Source organism: Lipotes vexillifer, unplaced genomic scaffold (assembly GCF_000442215.2).
Source record: "Lipotes vexillifer unplaced genomic scaffold, Lipotes_vexillifer_v1.1 scaffold1049, whole genome shotgun sequence".
Classification (NCBI taxonomy): Eukaryota; Metazoa; Chordata; class Mammalia; order Artiodactyla; family Lipotidae; genus Lipotes; species Lipotes vexillifer.
In genome coordinates, this window is record NW_006799027.1 from 1,389,850 (window position 1) to 1,397,221 (window position 7,372).

Below are 7,372 nucleotides of genomic sequence, written 5' to 3' on the forward strand. Positions count from 1 at the left end.
ACCCTCACCGGCCAGTTCCCATCCGCAGATCAATTCAATGAACATTAGGAATTTACAGTAATTTACAAGAGGAAATATGCAGAAACAAGATTACTTACTCTGCTTCATTTATTTTCATGCAGCCATTTAAAAATAGAACAGAAGGGGTTTCAAAGACAGATACACAGCATTTTTTACCAAACATTATATAAGCAGAAACAACATAAATAATCTGCTAGAATTATGCCACATCATTTTTCCCTTGGGAAGATAAATGTCACATATACCATGTGTATTAAATAATTATGACTGGAGATAATCACGGCACACATAAAACATATGCATCACTGCCGAGAATTCACCTAGAGATTTATTACACTGAGATACATAGCTTTTAAGCTCTGTAAGGAACTCATGTTTAGCTCTTAATATTACCTAGAAATGCTCATCAAGATTAGGGAGGGGACGCGAAGCACTCGGGTGAGTTTGCAATTGGATGGATTACTACAGAGAGCTGTCTTATTCTCACTGCATAACCTGACACCTACTGCTCAAGTGGCAACTCAAATTAAAATATTGTTTAATGGTGAGAGAAAAAATACACTGTGTGGACAGGAAAAACATATTTCAGGCAGTAACTATGCTTAAAATGGCTAATTAACCAGCAAACTTTGATCATCATTTCTATTAACTACTGAAAAGTTAGCCTACATTAAACAAAAACTTTCCCAAGACTCAATAAATGTGGTTGTGCTTCTGTGGCCTCTAAAAGCTAATGAGATGGTGACAAGAGTTACACAACAGGGTCGGCGTCCTGGGACAGCTCAGTCTCTAGTGATCAAGCACAAAGTCTCCCCATTTGATGTTTCAGGTTCTACCAGTTAGCCAGCCTGTTCTTTAAAAACCTATTTGAAAGCAGTAACATCGATTAACCCTGGAAACAGTTTTCTATAAGTCAAAACAATCTCTTCCTCTCTTCCTTTCATTTTTAAATCTCATTTCCTACAGAAGTTTCTCCAATGTTTAAAACAGCATGAAATTCACTACCCAAATAGCATTAAAATCTAACCTTAAACATAGTGGTTTATGAAAAATCCTCCTCAACACTCCAGCCTTCCAAACAGAAAGTATATCATTCTTCTCTTTGGTTCGAAGACCAAGAACTAAAGAGTCATAGAACAGGCACCTTTGATTGGCTTTATTATTTATTTATTTATTTATTTATTTTTGCGGTACACGGGCCTCTCACTGTTGCGGCCTCTCCCGTTGCGGAGCACAGGCTCCGGACGCGCAGGCTCAACGGCCATGGCTCACGGGCCCAGCTGCTCCGCGGCATGAGGGATCTTCCCGGACCAGGGCACGAACCCGCGTCCCCTGCATCGGCAGGCGGACTCTCAACCACTGCGCCACCAGGGAAGCCCTGGCTTTATTTTTGTAAATACTTTGAACAGGATTGCCTCCTAAGTTTTTCTTTGGTCTCTATCACATCCCAAGTCCTATTTCCAGTTCATCACTCTCAGAAGTTAGGTCATCTGAAATAGGTCTCAATTATTGGGAACAGAATGATCCAGGAATATCCATTATTGGACCTTCCATTCGCTGAGTCCAACCAACCAAACTACCCAAGCATCGATAAAGAGGATGGGCAGGAGCTGGAAAATTGAACTGCAACCATCAGATAGCTCTCATCTCAAAAGTTCCATTTTTTAATGTTTTAGCCAATATCTTCCAACAATAGAAACTTCAAGCCAATATGTTTTTTCCATACGTTAACTGTGATATCTTTTAAAATCCAGTATCTTGGAAACTGCTGGCGATAGTCCTAACTCCCACATAAGAAACTCTGAACTAGAAGCCCTGTTGGGATACGCTATGGATTTGTTTCAACAGAACTCTGATTGTTCCCTCTGACTTGGAGCATCTGACCACAAAGCCTTACTTAAATAAGACAACAGAGGTAACTTTCAATAATTTTCTCTTCTGAAGGTCTTAAGATTTTATGATGCACCTCATAAAGTCGAAAAGAAATAAAACATAGCCCCCTGCCTTCACTTTGTAGAGGTAAAAATCTCTTCTGTTTTGTTTTTTTTTTAATTTATTTATTTTTGCTGTGTTGCGTCTTGGTTTCTGTGCGAGGGCTTTCTCTAGTTGTGGCAAGCGGGGGCCACTCTTCATCGCGCTGCGCGGGCCTCTCACTATGGCGGCCTCTCTTGCTGCAGAGCACAGGCTCCAGATGCGCAGGCTCAGTAGTTGTGGCTCACGGGCCCAGTTGCTCCGCGGCATGTGGGATCCTCCCAGACCAGGGCTCAAACCCGTGTCCCCTGCACCAGCAGGCAGACTCTCAACCACTGCGCCACCAGGGAAGCCCCTCTCTTCTGTTTTGAATCCACAATATAAAGTAAGACCAGGGCTTCCCTGATGGCGCAGCGGTTGAGAGTCTGCCTGCCAATGCAGGGGACACGGGTTCGTGCCCCGGTCCGGGAAGATCCCACATGCCGCGGAGTGGCTGGGCCCGTGAGCCATGGCCGCTGAGCCTGCGCGTCCGGAGCCTGTGCTCCGCAACGGGAGAGGCCACAGCAGTGAGAGGCCCACGCACCGCAAAAAAAAAAAAAAAATAAGACCAGTACGTGTAAGTTTTGTTGCTATTGTTGAAGTTGGTTCTCAGAATTGTGTCGGAATCCAGCCCATCCCTGCTTCCCATTGATGCAGCTCTGCTTTTTCATTACATTGGCTGCCATTTTAGCAGCAGAACATTTACAGTATCTCCTAAAATGTACTGAATTTACACACTGGCTAGAGTTGGATTTAGAAGGGTTTTGTTATTTTAAGATATCCCACGATCCTCAAACAGGAATAAATTTCATCGAAACACTAGAGTTACAAATTTTATCTCAAAAAGTGAACTTCATTGTGTATCTATCTTTGGATGGGTCATGCTCTTCCACTCATCCCCTCCATGTGGGAGGCTGCTGTGGTTCTCTGACCTCTCTGTGAGAGGGTCCTAGCATCAGAGACTGGACAGCGCAAACATCTGAGCCAGCACACACTTCTGCTTCTTCTGGATGACCACGTCCAGACAGCTCGAGGAGGGGTACCATCCGCCAGACAGAGGTCCACTCCCGTCAGTGAGAGTCACCCCGTTTTCAATCAGCATTGCCAATGACCTAATAATAAGGCGAGAACTTTGCTGGACTTTCTCACGTCTAAGCCAACTTAGTTAAAAGGAAATCCCACAAGTTGTGTGAAATGAGTCACGATTCATTTGTTGATTCCTTAACAAGAAGCTGGAGCACCTGTAAGTGCTATGGCTGGATGCACAGATGCACATCCAGGAAGATATGGTCCCTTCACGCCACCATGTGACATGAACATCACTGCTGAATGCTCTCCATCTTTATGTATTGAACGAGAGAGAAACTGAATCTTTCCCTTAAAAAAAAATTATATATATATATATTACAGTGCAACATAAAACATTTCAAGGAAATCATGTTTGCAGAGGCTTAAGAAAAACAAGTGTCCCAACTTGGGGCTTACATATTTTACAATCATTCCATATTTAGAGATAATTAGGATTTTCTTCCAACTCAGATATGAGAAAATGTTGCTTTGCTCTTTTAACTCTAAGTTAAAAAACAGAAGTTTAGTGTGCTGGTCTCACCCTGCTCTCTCTGTCTTGTCCCCCCGCTCCCTCTTGGGCTCACATTCTGCCCTGCCATGCCCTTTTCTCAAGAGGCACTAGTCATCTCCCCCAGCAAGTGGACCCGGCCTGCGGGGGAGGGCGGCATGCAGCTCCACCTTGTCCGCCGCCTCTCGGAGCACACCACCACCTAGACTAAGGGGTATGCACGTGCCGTGGGCTGTGACCTGTACAGCACCTATGATTACACACTACCACCTATGGAGAAAGCCCTTGTGGAAACTGACATTCAGATAGCTCCTCCTTCTGGGTGCTGTGGGAGACTAGCTCCACGTTCTGGTTTGGCAGCAAAATACTTCATAGATGTAGGGGCTGGTGTCATAGATGAAGATTACAGAGGAAATGTTGGTGTTCTACTGTTTCAAAAAGGGTGATGGAATTGCACAGCTCATTTGTGAACGGGTTTTTTACCCAGAAATAGAAGTTCAAGTTTTAGGTGATGCTGAAAGGGGTTCAGGAGGTTTTGGTTCCACTGAAAATAATTAAAACTTTATGCCAAGAAAAGACATTTTAACTCTTGCATACGACTGATGTAAAGCTTTAAGGGAACTTCAGTAAATGGACTGAGAAAGCCTTTAAGGTGTCAAAATAACCATTATTAGAATGTAACGGGAAAACCTACTGAAATGTTACGCCAGTGCTGACTGAAGTGACCACACCCTTACCTAAAGCAGCACTTCACACACTTGACGCTCCATAAACAATGCGACGTAATCCAACAAGACAATTGGGAGGCACTGTCGTCAGACTTCACCACGTGCTAGCGAAGACTTCGGAGAATGGCAGCAAATCACCACTAAACAACCCTCCTGTCCTTCTCAGCAGCCAGGTTCAGAGCTGCGAAGTAACTCACCACAAGCCAAGTGGTCGCCAGACAGGGCTCCTGGGTCAGAACCCGCACAGTCGTGGTTGACAAGGGAACCCCAGGCCTCCTCTCCAGTCCCCTGAACCTGAGTCCCCAGAGCGGATCCCCAGGGACCACACAGGAAAACGGTGTGGGGACTGGAGTTCCCGGCCAGGTTCTGCATTCAGAGGAGAAAAGGCCTTGGTCTGAATGTCTCTGAACAATAGAATAATTGCAAAAATGGTGTATTGGATAAATAGCTAATTTCCAGGGAAATTACAGAGAGGTAAGGGAAGATGATCAGATGAGGGGGCAGGATGCCTGGCTCAGTGGAACACATTCGATCTGCCGGGACGCATGTTTTTATGGAACACACTAATGACAATGGGAGAAAATTTAGGAAGAAATACAAGCATGAAACAAAAAGCAAGAGTGAGACGTGAAAGATTACGTTAATCACGTATTTGGGTTTTAGAAGAAAGGTGACTTTTTTTAAACCCCCCACTGAACCAAATGAGCTGTAACACGTAAACAGGCACTGTTCTCTTCAAAAAAAAATAAGACCCTCACTGTAACATTTACAATTCTACAAAAGACTCCATCAAATTCTGCCGAAGCATACCCAGTGGCTGGCATCTGAGGCTCTGGAAAGATAAAATCTGAAACTGCATACTGCCGCTTTATGTATTTTACTGCTAGGCTAGGATGCATTTAATGCACAAATGCCAGCAGGCCAGGATACAAAAATTTACTGTGGGTGTGCTTTAAGTTAATGTTGATTCCAACAGTTTACCATCCATCAACTATTCTAGTGCCAATTAGCACTTTAAAAACCATGCGTAAATATTTGAAAAACATGCTAGCAATTAAAGGGAGGAAATATTCCACATTAAAACCAGGAAGAGACTTCAGGTTACAACTTGATGTGAAACACCAAGTTTCACAGCATAACACAACATGCTATACGCACTCTAAACCAAAAATACAACACGTAGATCCCATTTAAAATTCAGTAAATGCCTATTATTATTTACTGCTTTCAAAACTAATAGGTCTTCTAACTGCATATGAGGTTTTAAACTTTGTGAGTCATTAACTTATACTCCATGTTAGTGATGAGGTGTTGACAAATGCTTTCAGTGAACTAAGAATGTGAAAAATTCTGAAGAAAGGTAGTTTAGGTTCTTTCTCTGTACTAACTTTTTAATGCTCGCCTTTTTTAAACAATAGGAAAAGTTAGAGTGCCTGGCACATGGCTTAAAGTCAAGCTTTCTTCTTAAATAATCTAAAAAGAAGAACATAAACTCTTCATCATTTAAAGACTTTACTTTCCAAGCAGAGTAATCCCCATAGTTAAAAATAGAATTTTAATATAAACTGAAAGAAACTTAATATGCCAAGTAAATCAATGACAACTCAACAGCCTTTCATAAGGAATCAGGATCCCACAGAATTGGGGCCATTTTTTAAGTATTGAGCTTTAAGACTGGGACAAAAAACTTTTAACAGTAGGAACTGATATATTTTTATCAAGACTACACTGACTCTTTCATCTTTCACAATGAGAAAAATAGCCAAAATCATTAACTCATGGGGAAAAATCTAGAATACTAATAGTAAGATATTTCGATGGCACTGAGTAAAATATTTGAGGACCTATTAACTGGTTGAAAATGGATAAATAGATACAGTCTTTTAAGAATAGTAATTCAAATGTTAGCTGTCAAGACATGGACTGTGGTCCCAATCCATTCAAATAGAATGATGCTGCCACTATTCTACTTGAAGAAAATGTTGGGAAGTTTTACTTATATTTTTAAAATTCAATTAGAAGACAAAATCTTGTATATTGCATGTATGGGGAAATGATCTCCTAGGAAAAAAATAAGTCAAAATAACTGAGGAACAAAACAAAATTATAGGACCAAAGAATAATGAATACTTCAAGTTTTGCTTTAACTATTAGAAAGCCTTGTACCAAATACGTGCCTGAACGTTTATCTTGCATTATTATTTTACTATCCTTATTTTTTTCTAATATCCTCAAGATGTTTTAGCTTTTTTGTAATCATATGTACCTTATAAGGCCACTATGCCCAAATTCAGTGCCATCCCCTATTTTCTGAGAAACACCTCCACTCACCCGCACACCTACCTTCCTACCACCCATCCAAAGGGGTGGGTGCCTGGTAAACACAGGTGTTCTTAGTGGTTCTGCTTCAACCCCACGGCCACTGCCACCATCACTGCACCTGCGCCCTCCCCTTCCAGCCACACTGATGAGATCAGAGTTGGACTTTTGATCCAAATTGGACCAACTGCACTATCTCCCAAAGGAACTTGCAAGTGAGACTGAAAGACTGAAAGAGGCTGGGACTATCTATCGTAAGGCACATTTAGGGATGTGAGACAGACAAATTATAACATGGAAACAGAGGGGCAAGGAAAGCTGTTCTAGGGGAGGAAGAATAAAGCAGAATTCCAGAAGCAAGCAAGAATTCACGTCTTGAGAAGCGGGACTTTTGGTGTTCCTAATGCCGTTTTAGACCCTGTCCCTGTTCTTGTGCTGGCTGAGGTTATGAAGAACCCCTCTGGTACCATCCCAACTTCATTCTTCTTACGCTAACTTGACCTGGTTATTGTTATGTGGAACATCAAGAAACTCAACTGAATACAGCCTCACATCCTATGTGCAATAAAGGTTGAACATATGTAACTGCTACCACTCTTCAATCCCTTGGCTTAAGATCATTTAGATGAACAAAGTTAAAATGTTTGGGTTTTTGCTGTCCATACCTGTTCCAATCATGGACTTCAAGGGCGATAACTAAGCCTCCCCAACACACTCT

The 7,372-nt window shown here is 42.1% G+C and overlaps 1 protein-coding gene and 1 pseudogene across 12 annotated transcripts in view; one reads left to right on the plus strand and one right to left on the minus strand.

The window, feature by feature from the left end:
* Positions 1–7,372, minus strand: part of PARD3 (par-3 family cell polarity regulator) — a 652,430-nt gene that overhangs the window by 424,977 nt on the left and 220,081 nt on the right. The window lies entirely within an intron of this gene.
* LOC103082574 (deoxyuridine 5'-triphosphate nucleotidohydrolase, mitochondrial pseudogene) lies at positions 3,697–4,165 on the plus strand (annotated as a pseudogene).